The following is an 11,983-nucleotide window of genomic DNA, read 5'->3' on the forward strand; positions in this document are numbered from 1 at the left end:
TTCCCATCTTACTTTACATATACCCCTTCCTTTTAAAGAAGTAAGCCAATTTAAACCTGCTGACCTTCAGGTGTTCCTATGGTAAATTTCAGTAGACTGGGACCCTGAAAAGTAAAGGAAGTAGAAATAATTATTGCATTAAAACATTCTTTTCCTGAATGGATTGTAATGCAGATTTTCTAGTTGGGGCATGACTGTAAATGTGAACTTCCTTAGAAGTATGTTTTTTTAACCAAAATAGATTGGCTTCCTGCGCTCAGTCTCTTGGTTTCACTACTAATTGTGGTCACTGTGGTGCTTGTGCCTACTCTAGAAAAACACAGTCAGGGAATTGACGTAAATTTACATCCTGCTAGGACTTGTCTCAAGTGGGTGAACTTTGAAGTCTGCATTCTAGCACCTGGCCATAAACCGATAAAAGTTGTGATGTGATTGGTTAAGGTATGGCAATATGCAGCCACTTATTATAGCAAATAGAAATATTACATAGTTTATTCAAATACTAAACCTTTGCATTTCATTAGGAGGTGAGGGGCAGGTCACAGTGATCTCACTGAGTATGTCACTCTTGCATCATGACTATGACACAGGACACCATCAGTTAGGTCAAGAACATCACTGTGTGCACAGAATTCAGTCACTGTGTTGTAACTCATAATGACTTTTGCTGGAATGTTAGGACTTTCAAATAACACATGCATCCCGAAGACTTTATTTTTGTTTTTAAGAATCTAAGTGAGTATACGTTGTAAATAATAAAAAAAATATAAAATATCTTTTACTCTTATATTCAAAATAAGAAAACTATGCCGTATACGTGCAAGTAAATTATTGTTTCACCACAAAGATTACAATGAAATGTTCTTGGATGTATCCTAATGTTAGACATGTCAAGAACATTTTTGAATTTAATTGAATAATTTCAAATGTCAAAAATCTTAATGGTCCAAAAAACAGGCTTCATGTTCTTCATGCAAAATATAATTTTCTATTTTTATCTTTTGTTTTTGAGGTGAAATATGACTTAGACATGTTGTTGACAAGCTTTGTGAGCATCATAAATACACCAATAGGAACTGGATTAGAAGTTCAAAGGTTAAAGTCTCATGACTTCTTGTGTCACATGACATAAGATAATGTTGGGTTGACTTTCCATCTCTTGTGCATTGGAGGGTACTGCTTGTAATTGAAGAGTAAATATTGAATTTTCCAGTAGATGTGGTAAAGCACAGACTGCACCTACCAACCCCCCCCCCCCCCCCCACACACACACACACACACACACCCACACACACACACTTTCTGTTTTGTTTTTCTTACATTGCATAACTTTGTTGATTTCAAAACGCATCAAATTAGCAATATACCAAATGAACAACTGTCCGTTCCCTCTTGTGTTTTAAATACAACATTTACATTTTGGTGCCTGGCGATTGACCATGCATGTCTCTGACCATGCATGTCTATTGCAGCATCAATGTACAAAACCAGAGATGATGCAATGATGCAAAGACAATGCAACAGTCAGTGTCTGTGAAGGAGAAAGTATAATGCAATCCTCAGAAAGAGCTTTGAGAGGCAGAGATGTGTCCCAGAACCAAACACTGAGGTATTCAAGAAATTTCTAAACAACAGCAACCCCCCCCCCCCCCCAACTTTAACTGTGTGAACTTTGACCCCTATCTTACCCAAAATTCCACCTGCAGGGGGACTGCTTATCATTCTAGATAAGAAATTCTGCTGATTTTAAAGGGCACTGGCACAGTTCATGACATGATAAAAGAGGTGAGCATATTTGAAAAATAGTTTGTCAAATAGTGTCTTTAGTGACAGGAAGAATGAGACACACACATATACATAAAGCAACAACTTTCCTCTACATATTCTAAGAAATCCCTAAAATGTCACAATCTTTGTCCCTAAATAGCTGAAATTACTGAACAACATGTAGATCAGTGTATAGAGCTGAATTTGCACTGCTTATGTTGGCCAAGTCATTTAACTAATAGCAGGAACACATGGATACCTGTCATGGGTGACTGAACAAGTTGTAGTTCAATAAAGCAGAGACAGTAAAAACATCTTTCTTACTCAAATGACTCTGAAAGTTTATTTCCCCATGACACATAATACAAAATGTGCTTTTAAATGAACATAGAGGAGACCGAACATGAGCAGAGAGACACATATAAAATCTCTTTTGAGAAAGAAGACAGAAATATTGTTTGAAATTGTGTGCCTCTCAAGAAAATTTAGGGGTCATGTTTTTTTCCCCCCAAAATCAGAAGTACTCAGAAAAGAACTTTGTTGTTGTAATGTTTTGTAATTTTTTTTGTAATTATAAATGGTGATTCTCATTCATTTCACCATTATTTTAATACAGTAATTCATCATTGTACTAGAGGGGAAAGAAAATACTGTAATATAATGAGTTTATGTAAATCAGAGATTAAATGATCAGAGATTCACAAAAACATTAATGCAATTTGCAACTTTTTTATTTTTATTTTTATTTTATTGTAATTCTAAATGGTGATTCTCATTCATTTTACCATTACTTAAATACAGTAATGTATCATTGTATTACAGTAAAATAAAAAAAATAAAAAATAAAAAATACTGTAGTATTATGATTTTATATAATACAGCAAATAAATTGATCAGAGATTCACAAAAACATTCATGGCATTTTTGAGTTTGTAATAAAAGAGCAAAATAGAGAGAGAATCTTTTCTTTTTTTATTTTCTTTTTTTATTCTAAATGGTGATTTTCTTTCATTTTACCATTACTTTAATAAAGTATTTTTTTGTTGTATTACAGTGAAAAAAAATACTGTAACATAATGAAAAACATTTATGCAATTTGTGAGTTTGTTATGATAGCAAAAAAGTCGTGTGTTGCACTCTTGGTGGACTGTGATTGTTTGACTCTGCTGTGTAGCCATGTGTTGTATTCTGCTTTAGGCATCTTTACCACATTCTGCCTCACTATCTGTAAATGAGAAATAGAGAAAGATAAAAGACCACTTCTCGTAATTACAACCCGCTTGCAGTCTATCCTCCCAGTTCCTGACAATAGCTTATTACACACTAAATAATCCATCATTATATGGCCCAAATGGCTGGCTGTTACTGGCGGCTTGTCTAGACTCGGTTTAGGGGGTCAGCAGCATTTCTGCAGTTACAATTAAAGAAGATGAATGGCTTTGGAAGTTGGGACACCTGAGATCTAAAACTTAATTACAAATACATTATCAAATAGAATGAATGAAACTCAGCCAACTGTCCACAATGTGTATGCTAAACTTTGTTTAACTTTCGCAAAACTTCCAAACAAAACGGTCACGGTTAACGATCGAGTAAGCTGCTTAAATGACAAAATGAGTTGTTTCCTTTCTGTGAGGGTAATGATTATTGATGACAGAGATGTTCTTGGGGAAACATGAGAAAAACACTGTCTTACTACACTTTACTGGTGTCTTATCTAGGACAAAAAGCACATACTTGTACTAGAAGCAGCTAACAAGTAGCTAAAAAATGATTTCAACTTGTCCCTCCTTTAAAAAAAAATAAAATAAATAAAATAAAAAATGTATCAAGCAGGGCTCGACATTAATGCTTGTCCACTTGTCACAAGTGGATTTTTGAAGAGGCAAGTAAAAGAGAATTTTCTGATTAAAACATCAATAACAAAAAAATAAAATAACCAGCTACATTTGTGATAGCCTAAGCCTGTGTCACTTAATAGAAAGTTCATAGTTTTATTCTGCTGTTGAAAGTAACCAAGAGCACGTAATTTGCACCCTGTTTGATGCGAGCCTGAATGGTTCAAAATTCCATTAAAATGCCCATCTTGGTGAGGTATTCATGTAAACACAGAGAGTGATGTCTAAAGTGAACATAAACAGTGGAGAAAAAAGTGGATTTGCATTAAAATGTCGGACTTGTAAGTATAAATGTAAGCTAATAGACCTGCTGCTGTCTAGTGTGTCATTATAATAATCAAACAACCAAAACAAGAAAATGAGAAAACACTCTCTGCTCTTGACTGACTAAATTTAGTAGCTTTAAAAAGTATTAATGTATTATAATCAAACAGTAAAGACCAGTAGTAGTTTTATGTTGCATTTCATTCTGAATGTTTACTTGAATTCTTGAAACTGCTGTTAAAAACTTTTAAAGCTGTTAAAAAAAGCACAGATTTTTTTAATTTGTATTTTTTGTTCCATCATTTTACTGTTTTATTGTCATTTTATTACTGACTGTTTACTAGTCTTGAATAATTACTTAAGAACTTGAAACCATTCTTTTTGGAGAGTTTAAAGGCAGAAATGTGAAGCTTTTAATTTTATAAACCACTTACATTAATTCTTCTGTTAAAACTTGTTTATTATTTGAGCTGAAAGTATGTTTAAATATTCATTTTTACGGTCATTTTAGTGTTTACGGCGTTACGGCAACATGGCAACAAAGTTGTTAAATTGTATATAAATTTACACCGAAAAAGTTAATGATTTTATTTAACTCAAATCATCTTAGCATGCATATTGTTTATGTCTTGTGGCTATACTTTTGAAACAGAGTATTTGAATGGATTGGGCCCATTGACTTCCATTGTAAGTGCCTCAATGTAACCTTGATTTTTAATTTTTTTAAGAAAAGGAGGGACAAAATGAAATACATTTTTGTGGTAATCATCGTCATGCTACAAATGCTGTTGATTGAACTTATCTTGTTTTGAATCCCAAATATTCCTTTAAGGAAAGAAAGTGACTGTATAAAGACCTGTGAAAAAGGCATCATGTGTAGCACACCGATAATGGAAGACAAATTGGTAGTGATGCAGAAACTAAAATAGGTACGTTTATAATGCAGCCAAAGATGGCAGAATATTTTTGAAGTGAACAAGTAATAACACTTAATAAAATTATTTGATGTATTTATTTATCATTAACAAAATCATCAAACTGAGAAAAGACCAAATAAAGTGTTGTGTTGATTCAAATGGGAGTCTTACCAACAAAGTTACAGTTAATCTTTCGGTATGGAAGACTACAACACGCAAATAGCTTATAATTCTGCAGCTGACAGGTACTGTCATTCACTATTTATACTCAATTTCCATTAAACTCATCTTTTGTGTGTGATGATGGTATGTGAAGAGGAGTTTCTTGGAAAATTATAGAGATATATTAAGAATCATGATATTAAATTAATAACAAAGATCCTTAATTAGATGTGGAACGGTCCAGTATATAGTGGCCTGCATTTGGACAATTACTGTATGTCACACTTTAAAACGTATACATATTTTTGGCATTAGAAAACTAAATTTCAAACCAAGCAGCATCTGCAAAAATATGCTAGACTTTCTCTTAGAACTAATGTAACTTTTCTTAGCCATTTTTTTGCAATTGATTTTGACCGACTGGTTTCAAGGCCATTTTTCTTTTTATTTACAAGTATTTATTTATTTATTTTGGATATAACAAGTCACTTCGCCTCAAGTTCACACAAGTGTCCTGGCAGAGTAACCATAAGTGTAGTTCATCACATTAACATTTTCCACCTACGTGTGTCAGCCAGAATGTTTTGTGCTTGAAAAATGTGCCACCTCTCTTTAAAAAACATGCCACATGGTTTGATATTTTGTTGTCTAATGCAGCAACATTCATTCTAAGTCATACATTTTTAAGTGGCTAGAGGTCCAGCTATGTTCTTGATCACATTAAAGTGAAGCATGTGCTAGAAAGCAGCAGTGTCTGTCGTCTAGTACCTCTAAAGCTACACACAGGTCTGGGTAGCAAAGCTCCCAGGGTTGGAGGGAGTTTAGGACCCTGAGAAAGCTGTGTGGGTGAACTCGCAGTGTGTCGCCTTCTGTAAATCTACTCAACTTGTCCAGTAAACATGTTATCCTCCTGTCTGAGTGTTTGATGGGGGCCAGGCTTCTGAGCAACGCCGAGAGCCTTGAGTAGACACGCATGCACCAAGAAGGAGTGTGTTAGTATAATATCAGCACAAACAGAAATGTTGAATGCATACATACTCTTGCAACTACAAGTGTTTGTTGGATTACATGGACAACTACATCCTATAGGGTCATTCACGTTAACATTTACCAAACGCACACACTCCCACACACATCGTATTAAAGATAGTTCACCCAAAAAAAGAAAATGCTGTCATTATTACTCACCCTCATGTTATACCAAACCCACGTCACAACCTTCTTTCTTCCATGGAACACAATAGTAGGTAGAATATTAGCCTCAGTCACCATTCACTTTCATTGCATATATTTTCCAAGCAATGAAAGTGAATCGTGATTGAGGTTAATATTCTACATCTCAAACAGGAAGACACAAGTTTGGAACAACATGAGGGTTTGTAAATGATGACAGCATTTTATTTTTGGGTGAGCTATCACTTTGCACCAGTGTTTTCAAAAGCACTGGAGCTGACATAGGCATTCATACACACACACCACTGAGTACTGTAAGGATCCTCAGTGGTATCAGGGGGTTTTGAGCGCTGCACTGTTGGCGTAGAGGCCACAGAAGTGAAGGAGGTCACAGCAGAATGGATTCATCCACGGGATGCCATTTTGCAAGGAGACCGGAATCTCTGGACCCCAAAATCCCATCTCTTCCTAGAAAGAGAGAAAAACAAGTGAAGTGAAGTGTGAAGACTCTAGTTTTTCACCTTTTTACTACAACATTACTTCATATTTTCCAATATCAGTATAAGGGTTGTTGATGCATCGGCACTGTTTTACCATTTGTTTTTCTGTGTAATCATGTGTTAGACAGACACCTTTGACCGTTGCGCCACATTTTTCTGTTTTTGTTTTCAGGGTGTCGCACATGAGCGCATTGTTTTTTCAGTGCTGTGTCAGGATAAAAAGAACTTCAGCTGTAAAAAAACGAGACGCCTGCATTCTGTTTTCTTCGTTGCGCTGCGTCTTGCTCCTTTTTTAGCGTGAGAACGCGTTCGTTTTAAACGTGTTGTTGTGTCCTCCACACTTTGTTTCAATTCTTTTTCTATGTAAACATGCATTAGATGGACGCCTTTGACTGTTGTGCTGGTCTTGCAGTTTTTTTAAGAGTATCGCACAAGACTGGAGTCGCGAGTTCGAATCCAGGGTGTGCTGAGTGACTCCAGCTAGGTCTCCTAAGCAACCAAATTGGTCTGATTGCTAGGGAGGGTAGAGTCACATGGGGTAACCTCCTCGTGGTCGCGATTAGTGGTTCTCGCTTTCAATGGGGTGTGTGGTAAATTGTGGAACGCAGAGAGTAGCATGAGCCTCCACATGCTGGGAGTCTCCGCAGTGTAATGCACAATGAGCCACGTGATAAGATGCGCGGATTGACTGTCTCAGAAGCGGAGGCAACTGAGACTTGTCCTCCAGCACCCGGATTGAGGTGAGTAACCGCAACACCATGAGGACCTACTAAGTAGTGGGAATTGGGCATTCCAAATTGGGAGAAAAGGGGATAAAACAAATTCCCTCACACAGGAGCATCACACTTTTTAAGCTGTGTCAGGTTAAAGGTGCACTGTAATCTTTTGAAGTATGTCGGAGTGGCTTACATTGGCTTACACTGACACCTAGTGGCCCGGATGCTGCATCATTTAGTAACAGTAGTTTTCAGTTACAGATTCCATTGTAGAAATTCACTGTGCACAGTAAACCAGGATTCATTTAATTCATGAGTGATAGTGTCCAATAACAGGGCAATTACTGAGATAAAGCGAGTAGTATTCAGCTAGTCATGTGATGATAACATGGCTGCCCCATGTAGAATGAAAGAGCTTTTATAAGGTTACTGTTATGACTACTCATCTCACATACAATAAGTGGTCATGATTTTATACATATGTATGTTTCAAAATTACTATTACACTTTTTAGAAGAAAAACGTTTTAAATGTGTCTGAAGACACCTGCGTTTGTCCTATTCATTGCACTGTATCTTGCTTTATTTTAGTACAAGAGCATGTTCAGTCTGAACGGCCCCTAAAATGTCCATTAACTTTATTTTTTTTAAGCAACATCAAGACTTTAGGTTAGAATTGATATGAATGAATATGGGAAAGTATATAACCTAGATCCTGTAACTGGTCACCAAGTTTTTCACAATTTTTAATAACCTTTTCCTATACTACTTAATTAAAAGTGACAACTAACTACACATAAAATGAAGGTCACTATTTCACCACGTGTGGTGCCACATGAAGACAGGACTCACTTAGCAGTGCGGTCCAGAGCATCGGACAAACTTAGTGTCAACTCTTTTGTTTTGCCCACAAAATATGCCTTTATCTCATTCAGCATGGCTTCTCATGGACAAGCTGGCTAGTGTCTGAGGTTTGTCGTCCAGGGAAACTAAGAGGAAAAATATGAAGAAAAACAGCAGAATAGTTTCATATACGTGAGATACGTACAATGGTACACTGCAGTCTTACAGAGGGCAAGGCAGCTTATGAATTAAACTGTAAAGCAATGGAGTTGTTTCATTGGGATTACACCCTGTCTGCTTGCTTTTAGCTCAGACATGATGAGGACCAAGCTTGCTGCACCCTAACCATGCTGCTTAATTCAAGCAAATTTACGTCATAATCGCTAGTTACCATAGTAAGTGGAATTAATGAAAACAAAAAAAAGCCCATACAAAGCCCCGCAGCTGTATTAGTGGGTGTAACAAAGCAAGTCATTATTTGCAATGCCATTAACATATACAAATAAAACCAGACTAATTTCTAGTTATATAATTATTTCTTTCATTATTTCTAGTGTCTTAATAATATGTGAAGATGTAAACTGGAACACTGCAATGTTTTAATAGGTGCAATGCTCTGTTCATTGAAGTGTAATTTCACAATCCAGTCTATCGCTCCAGAGGAACCCAGTTTGCTAAAGGAATGGTTAGAAAGTGTATGACTTTCTTTTTTCTTTTGAAAACAAATTAAGATTTTTAGAAGAATATCTCAGCTCTGTAGGTCCATACAATGCAAATTAACAGGGTCCAAAACTTTACAGCTCAAAAAGCATATAAGGGCAGCATAAAAGTAATCAATATGACTCCAATGGTTAAATCCATATCTTCTGAAGCAATATGATAGGTGTGGATGAGAAACAGATCAAAATGGACTTGCAATGTATGGAACTTCAGAGCTGAGATATTCTTCTAAAAATCTTCATTTGTGTTCAGCAGAAGAAAGAAAGTCATATACATCTGGGATGGCATGAGGGTGAGTAAATCATGGGAGAACTTTCATTTTTGGGTGAACTTTTCCTTTAAGTTGACAAGTATCTGTTTGGAGAGGAAAGCTCCCTTTTCTATAAAACTATAATTTCTGTATGTGTCTAAGCGAAATATTAAAGTTTATATATATATATACTCATTTATCATATGCAGAAGGTGCTGTAACAGCAGACACACCTCTTCACTCTCTGAGACTCTATCTTCTCACCAGCAGTTGTATTTTGTTCGCTCTCAGGATGGACTTTGACTGACATAGATGTGATTCTGTATAATAATAAGACAGGTGGTCACATGAAAGCCCACAATAAACACACATTATAGCAGTTAGGAGTCATCTCACACTCACATGATGATCAGATGACTTGATTGACAACATACACACAGATTATTGTTATTAATGAATAAATGAACTATGATTGATATTAAGCAAATGCAGTGTGGTCATTTCTAGGTTCACCTGTCTGGTACAGAGATAAATTCATTTTCTGAAGTACCGCCAATTTTACATTCTGGTACACTTCTTGAAGGAGCTTCTGAAGATCTGGAACACACATTTAAACACACTTTATATAACAGTGTTTACACAGAAGCACAAATAATATGTTAATCAGTTCATGACGCATATTTAGTCCCATGGTGTGGTATTAGATGGAAGCCTAATATCATGGTACTTTAATATCTACTATGGCACTGAATGAATATCATATTCATTTACCATAGTATGCTACATGGTACGTCAAGGTACTTCAGAGAATACAATGGAATTACCATGGTACATGGTTAAAAAAAAACCTTGGCAGTACCATGATACCATGCCCAAAAATTGTATGGTAATACTATGGTACTTTTTTGTTAATAGTGAAGTGATATGCTAACCAATGCTAAAAATGAAATAGGCCAGGTCTAGTTCATGTTCTTTATGCCAGTTCATCTCATTTTTTCCCTTTAACACTCCTGTTTATTTAGCAAGAAATTTGAATATTTTAACTATTTTTGTTGAAATAATTAGCAACAATAATGTCCTAATCGTCCTATCCAATCACTTAGCTTGTAGCCAGTGCGTAAATGATCTAAGTTCGCCCTCTGCTGGTTGATATGTACATAACACACTGAGACTAGTCTCCCTCAAGTTACCAGAACTCGTTTAGAAGCAGATGACTGCACAAACAAACACTGAGCCTCTATATTCATCTAATGACGAAAAAGATTTATCACTAGGAAAACATAATCTCCCTCAAACACAACACTTCATTAACTGAGACAAAACACATAAATCTTGTGGAAAAATTACGTTTCCATCACATTAAATAAACTGGGTTGCTTTCAGAGTCAGGAATAAATTGTCATGTGTAATGCCTCATAAATACAAACTATAATAATGTCATTTTCAATCTCTGAATTTATTATCTATTAAAAAAGTGTACACTGTTATTAAATTGCCAGATTAATCACGTTTATATAAGCTCCTGTGATAAATAAAGGATGTTCACATTGACTCTTTCCATTCTCAAATACATTCTCAAAGAGAGGTTTTAATCCCCCAAGCAATTAAACTAGTAAAAGTCCAGTAAAGAGGCATATCTTTAGAGTCCAGCTCTTGGATTTCAGCCTTAAATCTTTGGGATTAGTCTCTCGCTCAATTAATTGGCATGGCCAAAAGAGGCTTTATTAGGTCTTTTGATTCCAGTTACCAGGAATGAAATAAACAGTAATGACTGTGCAAAAACAAAGGCAGTATCACCAGGCTCCCAAGCTTTCATCAGAACTCAATATTTCCCTCTGATCTACACTGTGGGTTCTGGAAGATTTTAGCTAATTATCTTGAGGCAAAAGTTTTGGACACCTATAGTGCCCATTACACCCCTATTACAAGATGGGCCCAAACCGCCACACAGCAAACTGAAAACAGTAAGAACATTTAGAGCACAGCGGAGGTGTACATCTTAAAACCCAGTGAACCATTCTTCAAAGATTCTTTGTTGGTGACAGCGGAAGAGGTTAGAAAGAGGAGGGAAGGTTTTTTTTTTTTTTATATATAACCTTAAGGAAAAAACAGCCTACACCAGCCTAACCTGGATTGGTAGTCTTAGCTGGTCTCCCAGCCTAGTAAAGCTGGTCTGGTTTGCAGGTTTTAGAGGGGATTCGTTCAATTATCAGCTCGTCAGCCTGGGAGATCAGCTACCCAAGCAGTTAAACCAGCTGAAGACCTGCTTAAGACCAGCAAACCAGCTTAGGCTGGTTTAAGATGCCCCAAAAGTCTAATTATGAAACAAATCTGATGATTTTTTCCCCGTCTTTCTTTGTCTCAAGAACCGAATGGCAACACAGCACTGAAGTGCATGATGATGATGATGGCATGGACTGTTGCCATGACAATGTGCTTTGTGTGAAAGCACGGCAAATGATAGTTCAGTTGTCAGTGAGATGGGAAACAGATATAACTCTCGTCCTTTGCTGCATCCATTTAGAACCAGGCACTACAGCAACTCAATGAATCTGTGAGTGTGTTTATTCGCATTTGCGTGTGTAGATTTCACAGTATCCCACAAACATGCATGCAGATACTTGGGTACACGAGCAACAGTTTTAAAAGGCTCAATTTAAATTTGAACTAAAAACATTTGTACAATTTATTCATCTGCTAAAGATGTTTCTTTTCTCATCTGAGTAGACTTATCATTGAAAGATTTTAACAGTTAAAGGATGGGCAAGGAGGAC

General features: G+C 36.2%; 1 long non-coding RNA gene across 2 annotated transcripts; it reads right to left on the reverse strand.

The window, feature by feature from the left end:
- Window positions 1-2,652: 2,652 nt before the first annotated feature.
- Window positions 2,653-9,533, reverse strand: LOC127439933 (uncharacterized). Of its 2 annotated transcripts, none has more exons than XR_007897028.1 (5): window positions 9,443-9,533; window positions 8,249-8,385; window positions 6,485-6,649; window positions 5,777-5,966; window positions 2,653-2,992 (listed from the first exon to the last, which is right to left on the reverse strand). It is a non-coding gene; the product is annotated as an uncharacterized LOC127439933 (long non-coding RNA). The 2 variants fall into 2 exon arrangements; XR_007897027.1 differs by having other exon boundaries at window positions 6,197-6,649.
- Window positions 9,534-11,983: the final 2,450 nt, after the last annotated feature.

The sequence above is a fragment of the Myxocyprinus asiaticus genome, chromosome 4, assembly GCF_019703515.2.
Source record: "Myxocyprinus asiaticus isolate MX2 ecotype Aquarium Trade chromosome 4, UBuf_Myxa_2, whole genome shotgun sequence".
Classification (NCBI taxonomy): domain Eukaryota; kingdom Metazoa; phylum Chordata; class Actinopteri; order Cypriniformes; family Catostomidae; genus Myxocyprinus; species Myxocyprinus asiaticus.